This window comes from Rhinopithecus roxellana, chromosome 3 (genome assembly GCF_007565055.1).
Source record: "Rhinopithecus roxellana isolate Shanxi Qingling chromosome 3, ASM756505v1, whole genome shotgun sequence".
Taxonomy (NCBI): Eukaryota; Metazoa; Chordata; class Mammalia; order Primates; family Cercopithecidae; genus Rhinopithecus; species Rhinopithecus roxellana.
In genome coordinates this window covers 90131348-90154817 of record NC_044551.1, presented here as the reverse complement: position 1 = coordinate 90154817, position 23470 = coordinate 90131348, and the positions used below count along the sequence as shown (strand labels likewise).

Below are 23470 nucleotides of genomic sequence, written 5' to 3'. Positions count from 1 at the left end.
CAAAATTGACCAAAGTAAGTTGAGATACTCTGTTCTCAGTCATATTCATGTGTTCTAGCTGGAGTCACTGCAAAATCCTTGTTTACATTTTTCTTGGAAACTCTTGATATAGCTGGTTGCAAAACCACTGTGGAATGCAATAAAACATGAAAATGAAGACGCTAGTGGGAAATGGACTTGCAGTTTATGATGTTGTTTTCTTCTGACGAAAATACATGTACAGATAGATTCATTTTTACAAGCCTAACATATTTTTTCTAAGCTGCTTTGTTCTAAATAGAACTGTCGCTCCTACTTTTTCTTCCGCCAAATCTGAACTGAGTATGAAAGAACAGAACTATTTTGAAAAGATTTACCGACTCACTGGTGTATCTGCAGTTGAGATAGCAGACACCAAAGACATCCACTGGGGAAAACCTGTGAAAATTCATAAGGTCACAAGTCTTTGTGCAGATTCTCTTGGGTTGCAGAGAGGAGAGATTTGGAATTCTCTGTGAAAGTGCAGCTTAGTCATAGATCACAAGCACCAGCAAGACTAATATTTTAAATTATATGTTTATTCTTGATACTGAATGATTATCCTGAACCTAGGGAGTTAATGTCTTTGCAGTCATTTAAAAATACTTGACAGTAACGGACCCTTCTCTGCCAAATGATCACAAGTTAGATATTGGGGGGTTGAAAGTATAGCTCATTTTTGCGATTCTTGTGTGTTTGAGGACCTATTTCTAAGAATTACGCTTTCCACATAATTCAAGCCCTAGTCAAGCTTTTCCATTCTGATAGCTTCCAGTTCAGATGTTCCTCAATTTATGCAGTAGCGCTCCTTTGAAAATGCAACTAAGCTAGACCATCTTCTAAATGTACTGAAAGCACTGGCTGTAATAAATCACGAAAAACGATATCTTCTCCAAACTGAATCACTACCTCTAATGTTGCTGACTTTTAAATTGAATTCCCTGAGGTTTGGCTTAAAGCTTGGCTTTGGGCCAAGCTGCCATTAGGAGATTGTGCGGGTGACTCCAGTACACTCTGTGTAATTGCTGTCAGGCTTCTAAATGGTCCCAACTAAAGGGTGAGACACATTTTTTATATAATTTTGTAGACAGCAAAGATACAATATGGAAATTATATTACAATTTCCACTTTACATTAGCTGTTGCTGCTTATGCACATATAAGTAAAGTAATAATAAAGGTATAATTAAATTGGAGAGAAGAGTGTATTTCTATCCCGTTGGTGCTTATCCTATTGTAGAGAAAGTGAGAACATGATATAATCTGGTAATGTGGCCACATGGGTCATGACTCTTTGACCATATATACATTATGTGCTTGAGGCCATGTTTCTCATCCATTTTCCCCGTTCACTGTCAAATGGAGCAATTTATGAACCAGATGTCTAAGAGCTGGTGGAAGGAATGTATTTATTACAAGGTCTCTGCAGCTACGTTCCTGCTATATGGTTTTGTGGCTCATAAAAGAATGCAGACTTGCCCAAAATATCATTTCCCTGTAGGCGATGATTGTCGGTACTAGTCATAGAACTCAGGGGCTCTCTCCTGTTTCCCTGGAATGTGGAAAAATGATTTCCCACTGAGAGCTAAACTTTGAAATCATCTCATATGAGATTAGAACCATTAAAAAACACAGAACCCTTAGAAAAGAAAAAAATGACACAGAACTCTTAAAAAAGAGAAAAAAATGTCTGGTAGGACTTTGTAACCCAGTGAAAACATTCTTTCACTAGCTGTGTAACTATCATCATCCTGAATGGAGGTTGAGCCCACTCGGAAGCTTGACTAGAAGGAGAGTCACAGGCAGACATGGTATTACCTGTCTTAGCCCTCTCTGGGGGAAGTTAGTTTAGCCAAGAAACCTCAAATGTTAAGGACTCCAACTGATGCCACTCTCTCTATTCTAGAGGTGGTAGCTCAAAAACATGACATTTCCAGTTCATCTTATTCTATTCTGATTCCAGTTTCTCTAGGCCGCGTACTGAAGCTAGCTCTTTCTTTCTTTTACGGGTATACATGCATTTCTCAGTTCAGTGAGTCAACTGGACCTTGCTGTATATCAGAGGACATACCTTCATCTTACATCCTTGATTTCTGTGAATGTGCACCTGAAAGACAACAGATCTCATATCAATCTTACACAAACAAACAAACCCCGCCAAAACCTTTGAATACCCAGTTTTATTTGTTCAGTCAGTGAGTATTCATTGTGCACCCATGAGGTGCTCATGCCACTCTACGAGGCCTTTTGGGAGAGGGCAGAGGATGCCTGGCTCAGGGCCACTTTCCACTTAGAAATATCTACAGGCTTTTTTCTCTGTTCCCTCCTCCACTTGAGCCTTTCTCAGTGTCTGTTGTGGCACTGTTGTCACCAGATGGTCACTCAACCTTTCAAAAGCTTTGCTAATTTTCACTAGCTTCCTGCATGGCAAAAATGGGAGAAAATTGAGCTCTGCTTTGCAGATGCAGTTTGTGAAAACCGTTCATTGCAGCCACCCTTCATGATCACTCCTGGCGCTGTCCCTTCTTTAGTGGAAGGCTTTTGGATTTAGGGGAAAGCGCCTTAGCACACAGCAGCATTTTCACTAACAATTGGTTGTGAAATCTTGGGGTCACTCTCGAGATGGATGCAGTCTGAGAGATTATCTATTGTAGCACTCAGGCTTCCAAAAGGAAATTGAGATCCAAAAAAGCCAAATCCTTTGGCCAAAAACATATGGCCTAATTTTACTCACTTTCTGTGATTAGGGGCTAATTTCCAAAGGTCTTCAGCACTGTGTTTTTTTCTTTCTTTTTTTTCCTTTGCTTATGGATGCTTCTGACAGTCATTCTGGTACTCCTCAAGTTTTTAAGGTTCAATGTAGTCAAATTCAACTTTATTCAGATTCCACTAGAGGGTAGGTCATACAATTGTAAAGAAGCAGACAGGTTGTGTTGCAGGACATGCCAAGATTGTTTAGTTCTGATTAATACTAAAAATCAGGCTGGGAGCAGTGGTTTATGCCTGGAATCCCAGCACTTTGGGAGGCCGAGGCGGGCGGATAACTTGAGGTCAGGAGTTTGAGACCAGCCTGGCCAACATGGTGTGAAACCCTGTCTCTACTCAAAATACAAAAATTAGCCAGGTGTGGTGGCACATGGCTCTAATCCCAGCTACTCAGGAGGCTGAGGTGTGAGAATCGCTTGAACCTGGGAGGCAGAGGTTGCAGTGAGCTGAGATCGTGCTACTGCACCCCAGCGTGGGTGACAGAATAAAACTATGTCCCTCTCACCCCCAAAAACAAACAAACAAAAAACAGTGAGGCAGCTGCCTCAGCAGGAAGACATATAGCTCTGCCCCTGTTGTTTCTAGGACCCTGTGCATTTGGTAGTGTTAATTTGTCTTCCAGTGTTATTTGTTTTATTCATCTTTGTTGTAGACAAGTAGTGACCAAGATCCTCTAAGAGACAGCTGTGGTAGGCAGGCTTCTCAGATGACCCATGAGGATTGCCATTGCCTGATTTGATGGCCGTGTGCTATTCTCTCTCCCCTTGAACATGGATTAAGCCTAGTGACCTGCCTCTAACCAACCAACTTCAGCTAAGCTGAAGGGATGCCACAGTTTTCAAGCTTCAAGGATTAGCTTACAAAAGACTGTGACTTCCGTTTTGCTGATGGACTCTATTGCCTTCTTGGCTTGAAGACTTTGAGGAAGCAAGCTGCCATGATGAAGAGGCCAACGTGACAAGGAACTTCTGAGGGTGGCTGCCAGCCAACAGCAGCAAAGAACTAAGACCCTAAGTTCAACTGTCTGAGAGGAGCTGAATCCTGAAAACAGTCTCATGAGCTTGGAAGAAAGTCTTCCCCAGTTGAGCCATAAGATGGCTACAGCCCAGCTCGCCCCTTGATTGCGGCCTCTGGAGAGATCCTGCAGTGGAAGATGCAATTACACCATTCCCAGCTCCCTGACTTACAGAAGCTATGAGATAATAAATATGTGTTGGCTTAAGCTGCCACATTTGGAGAAATGTGTTATGTAGCAATACATAACTAATATGATAGGGAAAAAGGTAAGACAAAGTTGTAAGCATAAGTTTAAGTCCATTGCCAGCCATACTAATTTTTGCATCACACATGACCTGAATTTGACAATTTCAAAATGTAAAGCATTTTGAATGAAAGTGCATTCAGACAAGAACATGCGAGAGTCCTCTGTGTCTTTTAAATCCACAGAGGCAATGAAGCAGCACTCGTGACTTAATATGCAATTTGAATTGTACCAGATTTTTCAGATGAAAGCAATTGTAAAATGTGGAGGGAAGATGAAGTGATACTTGCCATTTTCCTATTAATACTTACACAAATCATGACAGAAACTATATATTGGACACCTGATGAATACTAGGTAATGTGCTAAATGATTTTGCAGCTTATTTCAGGGTATTCTCTCACCAACTCTGCGATGGAGGTAGATTATCCCAATTTTTCAGGTGAGAAAAGAATGCATTGGTGAGTTTTCCAATGACTAGTTGGTGACAGCGATAACATTGGGACCCAGTGTGTCTCACCTGAAAGCCTGTGTTCACAGTTTTCAAACTTAAAAAGTTGTCTGAAGTTGTCGGACATGGTGGCTCATCCCTGTAATCCCAGCACTTTGGGAGACTGAGGCGGGTGAATCACTTGAGGTCAGGAGTTCAAGACCAGCCTGCTCAACATGGTGAAACCCTGTCTCTATCAAAAATACAAAAATTAGCCAGCGTCATGGCACACGCCTGTAATCCCTGTTACTGGGGAGGTTCAGGCAGGAGAATTGCTTGAACCCAGCAGGCGGAGGTTGCAGTGAGCTGAGATTGTGCCACTGCACTCCAGCCTGGGCAACAGAGTGAGACTCTATCTCGGGGGAAAAAAAAAAAAAGTCTGAAGTGACAGCTATTCCTCTCCTCTGTTTTGTTCAACCCATGGTAGCAGGTCATTACAAAAGCTACCTTTATTTTGTTAAAAAAACAAACAAAACAAAATGAACTTTCTGAGTCTAAAAGTCACTCTTTTTCCAAGGGTATATTTGCAATTAATTATATTCTGACTTGCGATTTTTTAAAGTTGTCCTCGGTGTCAGTTTTATTATTACTTAGACTTTTTTCACCCTACAGATTTTTGTGTTATATTCACAATTATATTACTTTTTTTGAGTACAGGAATAGTTTTTTAATACTTTCATGTCTCCAGCCACATTTGTCACTGTATTTTGCAAATAATAAGCATCTGGTCAATCTTTTCTGATGAATGTGATGCACTCTGAAATGAAAACAGTAATAACCTGAGGGATTGTTTCTTTCTAGGAAACTGTCAGCTTCGTCTAAAGGACCAGAGCTGCCAGGAAAGAACCATGATCGGTGTTGCTCAGAGAACCAGGAGAAATTGCTGCAAGACCAGTCTTACGCATTCTCTCTACTGCAGCTTTTTTGCTCCTGGACCACTTCTGAGAGGGATCGTGAGTAAATTAGGATAATTAACCATCTGAGTTTGCCTGGGACTGATGGGTCTTCACTACAGTCTACTACAAACAAGGATGAAATGATCTAGCAAGCATATGCATTTCGTGGGAAGGGATGCGCTTTTGCATCTTTATTTGGCTTGTTTTTTCTATGACTTTAAACCTAACCAGCCAACTGACCAACCAATCAATCAACCAACCAACCAACCTCTGGGTATCTTAAAAGGTGTACTGGAGCCTACTGTTTCATAAGCATTGTATGTTTTCTATCGTAAATATTAGCTATATTTAAACAGCGGTTTTAGCATGGGAGATCTAGTGGTATTTTGGACGTCACTATCATCAATATTTAGCCGTAATGTGCAGACAGGGCCCCTGGGGCTGTTCCGTGTCACAGATCTCCTTTGAAGTGCTGGAGAGTTTTGCCCACTGAGCCACTATGCAGGGGACAGAGAGGAATAAAGCAGGTTATTTGCATGCACTGCAGATCCAAGACAGCTGTATCAAAAGCTCACACACCAGGCTATTTAATTTGTTGGCTGCTCAGTGGAAAGAGGCCTGCTGGGCAGGGTGGGTTGGAAGAATTAAATGGAGAGAAATATACACCAGTATAATTCACACTACTGTTTCTTGGCTGCACTCACATGTGGATAAAAAAATATTCCTACCCTAGAGCTGGCATATTTGTTTTGCCACTTTGTCTGAGCTAGTACCCTGGCAGCTGAAAGTTGGTGGAGAAAATCACACAAGTGAACTGAACTGGTTTTTAACTTTTGGTAATTTTGAACTTTCATCTGGCACTGCCTGGTAGTTGGACTGTGTTTCTCTACTAGGTGGTCTTTCCCAAACTTTCTTCTTGCCCTCAAACCACGCACATCCTTTCCTTCAGCAGACAATCTCGCCTCCTTCTTCACGGAGATAAACAAATATGTCATCAGCTTTGGTCCCACAACTTGTCACCACCAACTACAACAGTCTACCTCTACCTTCTGCCACGTGTGCCTCTCCAGCTCAGTTATGAGGGAAGAACTGTTCCTTCTCTGCCAGGATGAACCATCGTGCGTGTGCTTCGTGTACTCCTTGGTTCTAGGCAGGCAGCTTCTGAACTGGCCCTCAGCAATCCGCATCTCCTCCTATTTATGCCCTTCTGTAATCTCCTTACTTAGCGTGTGGACCTAGTGACTTGCTTCTAATGAGAAGAATATGGCAAAAATGATAGGCTGTCACTTCCAAGTTCAGGTTGTAGAAGACTGTGACTTTCATCTTGCTTGTACTCTGTCACCAGCTGGCTCTGATGAAGCACCTCCCATGTTGCAAGCTGCCTTATGGATAGGTCCTTATGGCAAGGAACTCAGGGCAGCCTTGGGCCAACAGGAACAATAAACAGAGGTCCTCAATTCAATAGCCCATGAGGAGTTTGCATCCTGCCAACAACCATCTAGGGTGACTGAATGTGCATCCTTCAGTTAAGCCTTGATATGACAGTAGCCTCAGGTGACACCTTGATTTCAGCCTATGAGAGACCCTGAGCCAGTAGGCCCACCTAAGTGACACCCAGATTCCTAACACACAGACCTGTGAGATAATAAATGTTGACTTAAATCAAGTTGTTTTACATATCAATAGATACCTAACAGATCTGAAAATTTTCACACCTATATTTGATCCTTGATTCAGGATGAATACCTGCAGAACTATAGCTTGCTTTCTATCTCTAAAATGGTGCTGTCCAATAAAATATATAATGAACCACAAATGTGAACCATATATTTTTCAGCCACATTAAAAAAAGTAAAACGAAACAGGTGAAATTAATTTTAATAATGTATTTTATTTAATCCATATGTCAAAACTACATTGTTTAAATATGTAATTCATATACCACATGATTAAAGAGATAATTTAGATATATATTTTTTGGACTGAGTCTTTTAAAACCCATGTTTATATTACACTGGCAGACATCTCCATTCAGACTAGCCACCCAATGGACCACCTGTGGCTAGCAGCTACCATATTGGACAGCTCAGCTTGAAAGTGAAAAACTTCGCCGAGCGCCGTGGCTCATGCCTGTAATCCCAGCACTTTGGGAAGCTGAGGCAGGAGGATCACCTGAGGTCAGGAGTTCGAGACCAGCCTGGCCAACATGGTGAAACCCCGTCTCTACTAAAAACACAAAAATTAGCCGGGCATGGTGGTGCATGCCTGTCGTCCCAGCTACTCCGAGCAGAGGCTGAGGCAGGAGTATTGCTTGAACCCAGGAGGTGGAGGTTGCAGTGAGCTGAGATTGCACCATTGCATTCTAGCCTGGGCGACAAGAATGAAATTCTGTCTCAAAAACAAACAAAAACTCAGTTTGCTCAAAAAACACATTTCTCTTCTGTTTTATTTATTTTCTATTATTATTATTATTATTTTTTAGAAAGAGTCTAGCTCTGTCACCCAAGCTGTAGTGCAGTGGTGCCATCTCGGCTCACTTCAATCTGCCACCAGGGTTCAAGCGATTCTTCTTTCTCAGACTCCCAAGTATTTGGGATTACAGGCACATGCCACCACACACAACAAATTTTGTATTTTTATTACAGACAGGATTTCACCATGTTGGCCAGGCTGGTCTTGAGCTCCTGACCTCAGGTGATCTGCCTGCCTTGGCCTCTGAAAGTGCTGGAATTACAGGCGTGACCATGGTACCTGCCTTTTTTTTTTTTTTTTTTTTCCTGTTTTAAAAAAGGTCTCTTTTTCTGGGCACAGTGGCTCACCACCTGTAATCCTAGCACATTGGGGAGGCCAAGGCAGGAGGATCACTTGAATCCGGGAGCTAGAGACCAGTCTGGGCAACATAGTGAGACACCATCTCCAAAGAAAAAGGAAGGAAGGAAGGAAGGAAAGGAAGGAAGGAAGGAAGGAAAGGTCTATTTTGAGAATTTTCCAACCTGTTGAGTTTGCTTCTGTGGCCTCCCCGGGTGTCCTGTGTTTGTGGGGACACAACCAGCCCGGCGTTGAGGGAAGCGCTGGTCCCCTATCTCCACATCGTCTCCAGACGCTGGCTTCTGGGAAATGCCTCATTTTGTTGGTGTGTGGCACCACAGTCACTGTGCCCAGGCTCCCCTACGCCTGCTGTCTCAGCACAGGTCTGCTCTGCCCTTGGTTGTCGGGAGCTCTACCATTTCCCCCTCGCTTTCCCCCTAGTTCCACTGATTCCCCTGGGACTTGGAAGATGCTTCCACTGGCATTCAGCTTTGGGCTATCCTTCCTGTGCCTCTGCCACGGGGTCTCCTGACCCCACACACTTTGGTGACCCTCGGCAGGCATACAACTTACTAATTTTCAGTTCTTTTCCTCCTCAGGGCCTATGAGAAATTTTCAGGGTCTTCTGCAGGCCTCACTGGAAATGAGGGGGCCTGGGATGGGCACCTCCCAGCTCTTCCGCGCTTGGCCCAGCCCCATCCTCTTCTGCTGGAGCTGCTCTGTGTCGGGCAGGCAGTCTGGGAAGCTGCCCCGCCTTAGGATTCCAAATGGAAACAGCTTTCTGCCTTTGGATTCTCATACATATGATGGAAATTTCTCTCCTACCCCTCATACCCATCAGCCTGGATTATCAACCACAATCTCTCCTTTTCCCCCAACCTGCTGAAACAATCAACGGTATCTGATTTTTTTTTTCTCTCTCTCCAGGCTCTTAACTAAAGAGCAAATTGAGAAACTGAAACAAGCAAACAAAAAGGTGTGGGCAGTGTTAATTCCTTTCCCCAGTGTTAGGAGTTATCCTGCAGTCTTCCTTATTCCAATGTTAACTGAGATAGACTCTTTGCTCTAGGTGTCCGACCTCTGTCTTCATCTTCCTATCAAAACCCTCTTAGTTTTGAGAGCAATCCTTTTCCCTCGCTAGCTCTAAGCTTTTGATAGTTCAAAAGCACTTTGGTTTAAGATCACCACACAAATCATGTTAAAAAGAAAAATCATCCTTCACCACTTCAACTGACCCCATGTGTTAGTCTGGGCCTGACCTCCCAATGAATGTCATTGATCTAGTGGGAGAAGAGAAACATACCTCATTAAAAGTATGTAAAGATATCATTCTCTCTGTCTGCCACCCTGGCACAGCCCCCAATGCAGTCTATCCCTTTCTGCAGGAATTTTTTTTTTTTTTTAGACCGAGTTTCACTGTAGTCACCCAGGCTGGAGTGCAGTGGCAAGATCTTGGCTCGCTCACTGCAACGTCTACCTCCCAGGTTCAAGTGATTCTCCTGCCTCAGCCTCCCAACTAGCTGGGATTACAGGTGTGCGCCACCATGCCTGTAGTGGTTTCATTTCATTCAAATTTTGTAGTTTTAGTAGAGACGGGGTTTCATTATGTTGGCCAGGCTGGTCTGGAACTCCTGACCTCAGGTGGTCTGCCTGACTTGGCCTCCTAAAGTGCTGGGATTACAGGCATGAGCCACCACGCCTGACCATTTTTAAAGTTATTATTATTATTTTTGAGACAGGATCTTACTCTGTCACCCAGGCTGGAGTGCAGTGGTGCGATCTTGGCTCACTGCACCTTCTACCTCCTAGGTTCAAGAGATTCTCCCACTTCAATCTCCCAAGTAGCTGAGATTACAGGCATGCACCACCACACACAGCTAATTTATATATTTTTTCTGTGGAGACAGGATTTCACCATGTTATCAGGCAGGTCTAGGACTCCTGACCTCAAGTGATCCACCTGCTTCAGCCTCCCAAAATGCTGGAATTACAGGGGTGAGCCACCATGCCCGACCTCTGCAGGATTATTTACCGCTAGCCTGAAAACAGGCTGCAGCAGGGATACCACATTCTGTAATAACAACTATCCCCTTTCTCCCTAGATTTCTGGTTTTGTAGAGAGAGGCATGCCCAAGTACATTTTCTCGCAAACTTTGCAGAGAGATGAGGCTGATGAGAAACAAATCCAAATCACTACTGTTGTTTCTGGGAAAACTATCTTAAAAATGATTACTCAGCTGGTAGCTTCCCTTTGCCCTCTCTCTCCTTTTTCATTTTTTTCCTTATTTGGAATGTAGAAAGTGATGGCTGGAACTAGCAGCCATTATGTGATCATGAGGCATCCTTGAGAATTGAAGCCCGGTGCTAAAAATGAAGTGACAGGGTAGAAAGAGTACAATATTGATGTCTAGTGTCAGCCTAGATAGCCTAGATTTATTACCACAGGCCCTGGGATATCTGTCTCTACATGTCATGTTATGTGAGAAAAATGAACTCTTGTCTGGTTGAAGCGATGCTTCCATTTCTAGCAGTCAAATTCCTATCCTAGGCATGCTTACTTTAACTTCACTTTTACTGTTTCCAACCATTGCAGCTTGGACTTTCCTCCTGTCACTTCTTTGAAACTGCTCTTGTCAAGTTTTTTCAAAAATTTTTTATTATTTTATTTTATTTTTGAGACAGATCTAGCTATGTCACCCAGGCTGGAGTGGAGTGGCACCATCTTAGTTCACTGCAGCCTCCACTTTCTGGGGTCAAGCCATTCTTCTGCCTCAGTCTCCCAAGTAGCTGGGATTACAGGTGCATGTCACCACACCTGGCTAATTTTTGTATTTTTTAGTAAAGATGGGGTTTCACCATGTTGGCCAGGCTGGTCTCAAACTCCTGACCTCAAGTGATTTACCTGCCTTGGTCTCCCAAAGTGCTGGGATTACAGGTGTGAGCCACCACACGTGGCCAACTTTTACTTAAGATAACTAGAAAAAAAAAAAAAAAAGAAAAGAAAAAGAAAAAAATAAAAAGAAAGCAAGCAAAGGAATTGCTGAACTTCAGAATAAGTCTTCCCATTTTTTTTTTCTTAAAAATACTTCTACATTAAGAAAAAAAGATTTGGAATCAGTTACATAAGTTGAAGTCATTGTTTTTTAAACAATCTTTAAATTTTAGGCACTATAAATCATTCATTTATCCTTTGAGTTCTCTCTCATCTTCCGCTTTTTGATGATTACATTATTATTGTCACATGCAATTCTATAGCATTGCATTTTGTTCTGTACCTGTTATTCTAAAATTGTTTTGCTTTAATTCCAAATTTAAACTCATTCTGAATTCACCCTTATCCTTTTATCATAACTTCTTTAATACTTGGTAGAGATAAAAGTTTCTATTTCTTTCTTTGGCTGTCACTTAAAGAAATGACATTAGGGTACATTGCCTTCCTTTTTGGTTCCTATGGGTGATTTTTTTTTCTTTCTAGTTTCAATATTTTTGTTTTGATCATTTTTGTTTAAGTATTATAAGATTCTGTTTGTCAGATCTCTTTGCTTGCAGATTACAGAAAATCAACTTAAGCCAAGTAAGGCATCTTATTTTCTTATGCAAAAGGAAACATTAAGGGGGCATTCTATCTTCAGGCATGGCTGGATCCAGGAGTTCTGTTGTCACTAGAACTGTGTCTCTCCATGTGTGGGCTCCATTGGTAGTTATTGTGAGGTACCTTCTATACTTGTGGTAGCAATGATATCTACCAGCATCACAAGTTTCCATTGTCATCATAGGCAGAGTGGTAGACAACATGGCTTGTAGGACATATTTGGTCTCAGAATTAAAACCTTTTCATTGCATTTGAGAAATACATTGTTAGACATATAACTATGCAATTTTCTGGAATTTTCTGAAAGTGGCCCTTTCCTCCCTATTGTGCTCCCGTTTTGAATCTTTCAACCTTATTCCAACTCTGTATTTCTCATCTAGTTGACATGGATGGGAAATTGATCAGCCGCAAACCATTTCCTTGGGAGAGAGAAAGATACGATTATTTTAGAAAAATATACCAAGTTTTCTTGATTTTCTAACATCATGTTTACCTGACAGAAGGGCAGGAGGAAAGAGCTGGGACTCACCTTGACACCTGTCTGTACCCGATGAGGGGCAGCCTGACTGTGGGTGAATATCATGCCCAGGGCTGAAGTAGTTTTTATTTTAATCATTTACAAAGAAAAAGCTTCCCAAAGAAATCAGAGACGTTTCTCAGGTGCTAGGTCTACAGCCTTGCTTCTGACCTGTTCAGCACCTATAAAAGGTGCCGCAGGCTCCCCTGCAAAGCAATGTGTGGATTTTGGATTATGTAAGACCCTGAATGCAAATAGGGAACTCAGAGGATGGTGGAAAGTCAGTTTCATGTTGGCAGGAGAATATTCTAGTGTTTTCCTCTCTAGATCTCCAACATGTTCATAGCACATAATAAGCACTAAATAGATATGTATTAACTGATTTTGAGTAACCAGGTCATATGTAGAACAGTTAAACAAAGACACAGAGGTAAGAGGAAAAAAAGAAGGCTGGGTGCGGAGGCTTATGCCTGTAATTCCAGTACTTTGGGACACCGAGGTGGGAGGACTGCTTGAGCCCAAGGGTTTGAGACCAGCATAGGTAACACAGTGAAAAAATTAGCCAGGTGTAGTGGCACATGCCTGTAGTCCCAGTTACTTGGGAAGCTGAGGTGAGATGATCATTTGAGCCAAGGAAGTGAAGGCTGCAGTGAGCCATGATCTTACCACTGTACTCCAGTCTGGGCAATAGAGTGAGACCTTGTCTCAAAAAGAAAAGTAAAATTAAAAAATTTGACCTGAATAACTAGCTACTTGCTAAATGTAATCCTTGCACCCTGAAAAGACTTAGTACATGTTCCTTTATACCATTAACTGATATCCAATTAACTTGTAATAACTATCTTAATAATTCTACGGCAGCAATTTGAGTCTCCTTAAAAGTTGTCAAGCATTTTCTTTTGTTAGTCTGCTCTGGGGTAATGAGTCACAAGTAGTAATTACTGGGTGGGAATTCATTTTTTTTTCTTTTGAAATACAATGTTAAGCATGTTGTATTAATGTTAAATAATTCTAAAGAGTGTTTCAATAATTTGGAAGTTATTAATGATTGGTGGATTAAAAGATTTTATCCAGTTGTCCAAGCATATGGCGAAAGAAAACTGGCTTAAATTGTCGAATTCTTGTTTTCATTTGCCATTGAATTGCTGTTTAAAAATGAAAACTGGAGAACATGTAATTACTCCAATGGAATGATTATGGGACATCAAAAAACTTGTTGCTTTAGGTGGTTAACTGCATGACTAAGAGACAATAATGGTGTGGATAAGGTGAACCTTGTTCAGTAGTGATCTCAATTGCATTTTGGTTCTGTAAAGCACAAATAGGTTAACCAAATACCAAAGAGTAGTGAACTGCCTATGATTTGCGTCTTTATATGATGGTGAAGAATTCAAGAAATTGGAATATAGTATTTATAACACTATATGACCACAATGTCCCATCAATTTCCTAGACTTCTGAGGGTAGGAAAACAGAAAGGGCCATATTCTCAACTTATGTAATTGATAACTACTAATTTTCTAACAATTTTCCAATGATTTTCCAATGATTCCAATGATTGCTTGCTATAAAAATGTAAAATGGAGCCAAAAGCTTTAGCATATATTATTCACACTGTAATTTTGGTTTATTTCCTTCTAGACTTTTTTCCATACTTTTTAGAACAGTTGTAATCATGTTGTACATATAATCTACCCTTATTTTTTAAAACGTACTGTTATAAATGTTACTTATGTTTAAAATAGCAAAAAAAAAAAAAAAAAAAAAAAAAAAAAAAAAAAAAAAAACTAGAAACAAAGTAAATAGGTGTCATACTCAATGTCCACATCATACTCTTAAAGATATTGGTTATAAAGATGATATAATTTATTTTATAATTTCCATATGGCTGGCTATCTAGATTATCTACTTTTTATTTTTGCAATGAGACAAGTATTACTATGCATTGATTTTTTGCACACTTTTTTTTTCCAGGAGTTTGCCTGTTTTCTTAGAAGAACATTCTACAAGGAAAATTCAAGGGTGGAAATTTATAAACCTATTCATAATGACTGTTGAAGCAAATATTATTCAGGACCTTTTTTTTGGGGGGGACAGTCTCACTCTGTTGCCTAGGCTGGAGTGCAGTGGCATGATCATGGCTGACTGCAACCTTTGCCTCCCTGGGCTCAGGTGATTCTCACACCTCAGTTTCCTGAGTAGCTGTGACTACAGGTGTGTACCACCATGCTCTGCTAATTTTTGCATTTTTAGTAGAGACAAAGTTTCGCCATGTTGCCCATGCTGGTCTTGAACTCCTGGCCTTAAGACATCCACTCACCTCAGCCTCCCAAAGTGCTAGGGTTAAAAGCATGAGCCACCGCACCTTGCCAGACCTATTAGAAGCAAACAATTATATCTTATGTAACAGGACAAAGAGAAAGTGTATCTAGATGGCTAGAACCAGAGACTTAAGTCCACCAGAACTTTCTCTGACTCTAATTTCTTTACAAGGCTCAGCAGTTGGCCTCATTTCATTCATTTGCTGGCCAGAATTACTGCTGTAGAATTGAAGTGGTTATTCCACACCTGGTGCCTCAGCTGGAATGTCTACAATGTCTGTGGGCTTGCCAGATCTCTCTCTCTCCATGTTTTCTCTCATCATTCTGTAGCCCAACTCAAGATTCTTTACATACTAGTTGTCTTCTAAAAGTGCAAAACATGGGAGATGCAAGATCCCTTAAGTCACACAATACCACTTCAGCTCTGTTCCATTTGTCAAAGCAGGTCACAGGCTAGGCCAGATTCAAGGGGAGGGGGAATGGGCTTCACCATCTGATGGGAGGAATGGCATGGATGATAGTTACTTTTATGTGTTGACTTGACTGGACCACAAGGTGCCCAGATACTTGTCTCTGCATGACTCTGGGTATGTCCGTGAAGGGTTTCTGGATGAGATTAACATTTGAATTGGTACATCATGTAAAATGAATTGTCCTCCCTAATTTGTGTGGACCTCCGCCACTCAGTTGAAGGCCTCAACAGAACAAAGAAGCTGAGGTAAAAAGAGAACTAGTCTTGAACTGTGGGGTCAGGAAAGGCTGGGATGCCATGGAAATTAGCTTCAAAGGTTTTTCAAAGTTTATTGCTTGGTGTAGTTAATAGTGTCGATTCTCTGTAGAAGGACTTTTTCTTTACTGTATTCCTTCGACATAGTACGTTTTCCCCTGGTCTGGAGCAGGATGCTTTCTTAGTTTATGATGCAATCACTTAACAGCGGAGGTCTGCTTTATTTCTTTTTGAAATTCCATGAACTTTGAAATGAATTCTTTTTACTCTGAGTTCTTCATATACACGTAAACAAAATGTTCCACTGAATCCAAACAACCAGAGTTTTAAATTTTGAATAACTGTGAGAAAATGGAGTACTTGAGATTCAAGGAAAAACACAGGCAAAGTCTCTGACATCGTTCCCCATCCCAAAGCTAACTTTGATGGTCAGTCATTAAACTGAGATTCTCTCAGGATCTGGGGCAGAAAACTGCACTAGGATGTTTTTGTTTGGTTCAGGTTGGATAACATTGGCATGTGATAGAAGTTATCTTTTGAATTATCTCAAGAATAAGAGCTTCACTTTTATGAGCAGGGAGTTTCAGTATGGTTTGTGTCATGAATAATCCTGCCTGACATGGACCATGACCCTTGAACATTCTGAAACGCGGGAAAATTCTAAGTCTTCATAAGATAAACAAGGAGCAGCATCTTGTTACTTTTTCTTTCAAATTTAAAGTATTATACTTCTGACTCTATGTTATGCATAGAACTTTAAATGTGGGTTTATATTTAGACTTGAGTATGGTACAAAACAAGGCTTGATATGTTCTGCTTCATAATGATACATTTACATATATATATATACACACACACACACACATATATATTTTGTAATAAACTTTTTATTTTGGAAAAATTTGGGGTTTACAGAAAAGTTCTAAAGATAGCACAGAGAGTCCCTATATAACTCTCTTGCAGCTTTGCTTTCCTCATGTTATCAGCTTACATTACTGTGGTGCATTTGTCAAAACTGAGTAACCATCATTGGTGCATGACTAGTAGCTAAACTCCTGCCTATATTTAAGTTTCATTAGTTTTTTCCTAATGTCTTTTTCTATCCCAGGATCCTAACCAGGATACCACATTACATTTAGTTGTCACATCTCCTTTGTTCTGTGACAGTTTCTCAGTGTTTTTTTTTTTTTTTTTTTTTTTTTTGCTGGAGTCTCACCCTTTCACCCAGGCTGGGGTGCAGTGTTGCAATCTTGGCTCATTGCAACCTCTGTCCCCTGGGTTCAAGTGATTCTCCTGCCTCAGCCTCCTGAGTAGCTGGGATTACAGGCATGTAATTGGCTAATTTTTATAATTTTTTTTTGTTGTTGTTGTTAGTTTTTAGTAAACACAGTGTTTCATGATTTTGGCCAGGCAGGTCTCGAACTCCTGACCTCAGGTGATCCACCCGCCTTGGCCTCCCAAAGTGTTGGGATTACAGGTGTGAGCCAGCACGCCCAGCCTCTCAGTCTTTTCTTGTGTTTCATCATCTTGAAAGTTTTGAGAGTATTGGACAAGTGTGGTATAGACTATTCTTCGATTTTGGTTTGTCTGATGTTTTTCTTAAGATTAGATTCAGGTTATGGGTTTTGGGGTGGAATAACACAGGGCAAAACACCATTCTTATCACATCTTATCAGGGGTTACGTAACATACACATGATTTATCACTAGCAACTGTTGTCCTTGATCATTTGGGTAAGACTGTGCTTACCAGCTGTCTACACTGTAACGTTACTGTTTCACTTACTTTGAAGTGAGTCAGTATGTCCTGCCCACACTCAAGGGAGTAGTAGGGATTGAGCTTTACTCCTTGCTTATTTGGAATGCAAAATAATATTTTGGTAATGTTTCCAATTTCAGTGGACCTGTATTTTGTGTGTTTGAAGACAGGAAATAAATAAAGGCCTGGTACAAGCTCTCCCTTTTTATTTCTGTTCTGAGTAAAGAGCTTGTGTCCAATGCCTTGCTGACTCTCTTAAATATTTTGTCTAAAACACCCAACAATGTTGACCTATGCAGGATTATGATGGAAGTAAGTGGAAAGAGGTTTGCATATTCTTTTGAATGTATTTTCATCTTCCGATGAAGTAAAGATGAATCCCATACTAGTCTGTTCTCACACTGCTATAAAGAAACACCTGAGACCGGGTAATTCATAAAGGAAAGAGGTTTAATTGGATCATGGTTCTGCAGGCTGTATGAAGCATGATGCTAGCATCTGCTCAGCTTCTGGGAAGGCCTCAGGAAACTTACAGTCATGGCAGAAGGTGAAGGAGAAGCAGGCTCCTCTTACATGGCTGGAGCAGGAGGAAGAGAGAGGGGGGAGATGCCACACACCATTAAAAAAACAGCTCTTGTGATAATTCACTATCACCACAATAGCACCAAGTTAAATGGTGCTTAAACATGACAGAGCCCCCCCGTGACCCAATCACCTCCCCACCAGGACTCACCTCCAACACCAGGGATTACAATTGAACATGAGATTTGGGTGGTGACACAGACTCGAACCATATCAAATTCTACATATGGAATGTAATAAACTCATTGATTTATTTTTTATTTTTGAGATGGTGTCTCACACTGTTGCCCAGGCTGGAATGCAGTGGCGCCATCTTGGATCATTGCAACCTCTGCCTCCTGAGTTCAAGCAATTCTCCTGCCTCAGCCTCCTGAGTGGCTGGGATTACAGGCGTGCACTTGGCTAATTTTTGTATTTTTAGTAGAGACCAGGTTTCACCATGTTGGTCAGGCTGGTCTCAAACTCCTGACCTCATGATCCACCTGCCTCGGCCTCCTGAGTAGCTGGGATTACAGGCACCTGCCACCACACCTGGCTAATTTTTGTACTTTTAGTAGAGACGGAGTTTTGCCATGTTGGCCAGGCTGGTCTCGAACTCCTGACCTCGTGATCCACCTGCCTTGGCCTCCCAAAGTGCTGGGATTACAGGCATGACCCACAGTGCCTGGCCAACTCATTGATTTTAAACCAAAGTTAGGGTTTGACAAACTCCATCTAGCTACACAGTTCTCTGTCTCAGTTTTAGCTTTGCCTTCCTATACATGCTCAGTGATCAGCTGGCAAACAGGTTCCTAACTGGATGAGCATTCTTGCCTCCTCCCTCAGACCTTAGCATGGACCCCCAGGGTAGATATTAGGGGTTGAATTGTGTCCTTTCTCCCCCAACTTCATATGTTGAAGCCCTAAACCCCTGTACTTCAGAATGTGATCTTACTTGGAAGTCGGGTCTTTGCAGATTAGTTAAGATGAGGCCATTAAGGTGGACTCTAGTCCTAGGTAACTGTTGTCCTTAACAAAAGGGGCAATTTGGTGACATAGATGCGCACACAGGAAAAACCTCATGTGAGGATGAAGGGAGAGATTAAGATGATACTTCTGTAAGGCAGGAGAATCGTTTGAACCCAGCATCAGATGTTTGGCAAGAGACGTTGAGAAGGTTCTGTCTCACAGTCCTCAGAAGAAGCCAACCCTGCCAGTACCTTAATCTCGGACCTCTAGCCTCCAGAACTGCAAGGCAATACATTTCTGTTGTTGAAGCCACCCAGTTTGTGGTACTTTGTTACAGCATCACTAGGATTAGCAGATAATGGAAGTTGAACTGAGCAACCCCGCTTTTGTGACCCCAAACATGGTTGGTGGTAGGGCTTTATCTTGATCACAGGCTCTAGAAGGAATCTACAACTTGTCATTTACTATAAGCCCTTCACAACTGGACTCTTCTACTCAATGTTTATTCAAGATTTTTTCAGGTGCTTATCTTATTGAAATTCGTAGTATTAATATTCTAGAACTGTACATAATGTCTTTACTTTCCAAAATTTCCTTCAATACCTGACAGCTTTCTATCTACTGACCCAATTGTGATGACAAACCAATGCTGGCTTTGGTAGTCAAATTCCTGACCACATGCTAGTGGTTGACTCATTCAGTTTTGCCTGCAGATTTAGTCTCAATGAAATGAGCCACACTTTTTTTCTGATAAAGCAGCATTATCTTCTGGGGAGAATAAAATGTGGTTTTTCTTTGACAGATGAGTGGGAAAACCATTTGTGCATTTCCCATCTGAATCAAGCTTAAGCCCCTCCCATAGTCAGCCAAGGCTGCATTAACCATGGACTACTGGTGCCCCAGCAAGGGGAGGCTGTGGATGCGGATAACTCCACACAGCTGTGCCTGGAGGCTGATGGATTATGGCAGATACTTCTCAGTTTTATTCAGGGACCAGAGTGTGTTCACTTTGCATGGAGGAACTGATTAATTAAGTGATGGACTGTAGAGCAAAGAGGTAGTGGTTGATTATATTTATTAAAGGAAATGGAAAATTAACTCCTTAAGAGGCATTATCTTGTAATACTTCAATATCATATATTCTGCACTTCCCTAGAATAGTTCAGTGTATTTCTTTCGTGTGCCTGGTAATAATCTCAGGAAACAGGACTGACTGAGTAAGTATCATGATGTCTATTTAGCATTTAAAGGAACTGAAATGTGGAAATGTACACATCTCTTTCCGCCTACTCTAAAGTTTAATTCAAATGCAATTGCAACCAACATTTCACTAGGAAGGTAGCTTGGACATTTGAATAGACAAATGGGTATTTGGCACTTCTGTCCATTTTTCAACAAGCTTGTCAAGTACAATTTTGGTAGCTTGAAGGTTGCAGAAGATGCAACAGGTGGCTGCAGCCCTCAGCTCTTCCTTCTCTAAAGGAAGAAATGCAAGATTGGGAAGGTTGGTCTCTAACTGTGGCAGGTAAACACAGTCTGGTCCCAAAGTCAGTTGAGACCACTGGGGAATGGACTCTGTGCCCATCACTGTAGAATTGAGGTTATCAGTTGGGAAATTAGAAGCAACTTTCAGGTAGCATATAGTTTGCTGAATCCAATTCTTATCTATCCTATATATTAGAATTTTCATTTTTAGAGCAAAAATTTGAGTTCATCCCTCAAAATGCTTACTTCATCTCCTTTTGGAGTTAATGTATTTTTAGGGAAGTGCTGCCGGCTCTGATTTCTCCAACTGTCAATTCCTTATCTCCTATCTGGAAATCACTGCAGAGCCTGGATCATCGGAGGCAGTTTGGGGGCCATCTCCCATTCCCAGAATGGCATCGAACCTTAAATTGGAAGGTGTCGAGGGAGGGGAAAGAAAGTATTTCCAGCAGTAAAATGAACTAGGATTAAACAACTCTCCAACAAAACAAAAACTGAAAAAATGAGAACTGGGACCTAAATGCCTCAAGGTGGTAAAATTGTCACTTATCAGAGCAGAACCAAACAGCACAGCCTTCAGCTAGAGCCAGCCTGAGAGCTGAAAGACCAGCAGTGAAGGGAAGGAAGCTTCAAGGAGGGAGCAGAAACAGAATAAAATAAGTCAAAATAAAATAAAAGCAGCTTAGACTAGTGGAAAGGTACAAGCGTGGTGACTGGCTGCAGACGGAGACTGTAATTTTCTTAGGCTATCAGTGACTAGAAGGCAGTGACAGGGAGGAAGGGTGTCAGGTCTGAGGAGAAGAATACCAGAACCATTTTGTTGTGTAGAAAGTCACCGTGCTACGCGTCATGGCCCACGAAGGGCTGATTATATTACAGCATAAAGAAATAGTGGCTCAGAATTATGATCTTCAGCTATCAAGAAAACTTCGAATCATGTTTGTGTATTTTACTAAGGAAGGAAAATAAGTTTATAATACATGAGGTGTTTCATTTGAAAGTGAAAGTTTGAGTTAAAAGGTTAAATTCAGTGATCTGGAAAAGTGTTATGTAGAGCCACGTATCCCTTGAAATATTGGGAAATTGATGTGGAAGTTATGCTGCGTCTCATCATTGAGATGAAAAGATTGAAAATTAGATTTTACAGAACAAAAATCATTGCTGGAGGCAGTTTGTGAGACAACAGTGTTGAAGAATGAAAGGAGTAAAAATAAAGATGAACACACACACACACAGATACACATATACACACACGCCCACAGAGACACACACCAACTCACATATACACTCACACACTCATACACACAAACATACACTCTCATATTCACACATACACTCACGATCAATGCCCTCCGGATTCACTTTATTCTTTTCCCTCCCTTGCCTTTTTCTAGAAAGAGCTGTATTTGCTACCCTTCCTGTTTCAGAATTGCTAATGTGAAATTTACCCAGGTGGAAGGACCAGGAGGACAGAAGTGTTTGCGGAATGAAAATTCGTAGCAGAATGTGGGCTATTCTCTCCCTTCTGTGTTATCAAGTGACTTCTCTCTCCCCCACTCCCCATTTCAAGTTGGCCTTAGGCACACATTTCTAGGGCTTTCTGTGCTCATGTATTATTGACAAGTAATCCCTTTCTCCATTCCCACGGGGTGCCGAATGAGTCCTGCGGTGAGCTAGCACTTTAGCAAGGGGAAGTTGGGAGTAAGAGTCTGTTATTTCATCATCCCAGCAAGCAGAACAACTAACTGCCTCCCTACCTGTTTGTTTACTAACTAAACGGACACCAACAAAATGTCAGTAGGACCGGAGGTCCGGGATCTTGCAGTTTCAAGCCACTGCATCTCTAGCCCGTTCAGAGGAGAGATTGCTGGGCCCCAGGAGATGGTTTTGGAGGAGGAGGGTCGGTTGAAAGGGATCAAGGCCACTGCAGTAGGGCTGGGTGGAGATCACCTCGGAGATCCCTGGAATGCATTATTTGTCTTCTCACTTTCAAAATACAGGGTTCTAAGGCACATGTCTGTGAGGAAAGAAAAATAGAACATTCTGAGCTATGTGAGGTATGAGAAATTTATCAGGCCCAGAGAGACAGGAGTATGAAACTTCAATCATTCTCTCCCCACCCTGCACCGCTGCCTGGGGGTAAAGTTTTAAAGGCATTTTGTTCCAGATTAGCTGCCTAACACATTATCTTCTTGTTGCTGGAATTTGCAATACAAAGAACAGTGTATAACCAATCAATAGCTGATGTTATTTTAACATACGTTCTTGGTAAACAACTCAGGAACTTCTTTCTTTTTCCTTTAAAAATCCACTTGAATACTCTCCAAGGCAGCAATCCTCGAGCTTGGCCCAAATCAATTCTCTACTTATGTTAATTTTGCCTCAGCTTCTTCCTTTTAGTTGACAGCTGAGATGCCCGGAACGTTGAAGGGACAGGTAAACATTTAGACAGTGAACAGATAAACTAACGAGAATTACAATGTCTTGAGTTTAGAGCGAGCTTTATGTTTGCTCTCTGACATTTGTTTACTGTGTGTGAGGCTTTTACAAGTGAATCCCAGGGTGGGATAATAATAGTGAGCCGTGTGGCACCAGCTGCCGGCAAGGCTTTGGGTGCCAAAGAATTGGTGGACATTTTACAGGCTAATAGATTTTTTTTTTAAAGTGCAGTAGTTCTGTGGGAATTCCTCTGCAAATTTTAAAATAAGTTGTAGGAGTAGGAAAGTGAGACTTTCTCTTTCCCTCTCTCTCTTATTTTTTTCCAAAGAGCAAAAATGAGCCAAATTTAGAGCTAGTTTTGAAAGCATTTTCTCACTTTGCCTTAGGAACGCAGAGTGAGGAAAATCAAGTGTCATCAGCACCGGCTCTTTGAATGTGGGTGAGAGGAAACACAAAGCTCCGGCTTATTTCAATTGAGCAAGACAATGCAAGAGATTTAGAGATTTTAGGTCACAAAGGACCCATGAGCTCCTTTGTTCCAAAGTTTGTCCTGTTGCTTTTGAGGCATCTGTTTTCCAGTGACTATAACCCGGGTTTCCTGAATCAGGGCTGCCTGCTCGGGTGGGTCATAGAGAGAAGGGATCCTGGGCCCAGCTATGGGTGTTGGGAACCACATGGTGGGTTAAGAGGAAGATGAGGAGGAGGAAGAGGTTAAATTGGGCTCAGGGAGCTGAGCAGACAGAGGTGTTTTCAGGGAAGTTAAGATGCAGGACAGAAATACCATTCAAAGAGTCAACATTGTAACCCTGGAGGTGGGGACAGATTCTTCCAAGGTTATCTCAGGACTAATCTCTCATTCCACT

The 23470-nt window shown here is 41.5% G+C and overlaps 1 long non-coding RNA gene across 1 annotated transcript; it reads right to left on the bottom strand.

The window, feature by feature from the left end:
* Positions 1 to 536: 536 nt before the first annotated feature.
* Positions 537 to 8920, bottom strand: LOC104656648. Its single transcript, XR_747154.2, has 3 exons — positions 8812 to 8920; positions 6471 to 7065; positions 537 to 2124 (listed from the first exon to the last, which is right to left on the bottom strand). It is a non-coding gene; the product is annotated as an uncharacterized LOC104656648 (long non-coding RNA).
* Positions 8921 to 23470: the final 14550 nt, after the last annotated feature.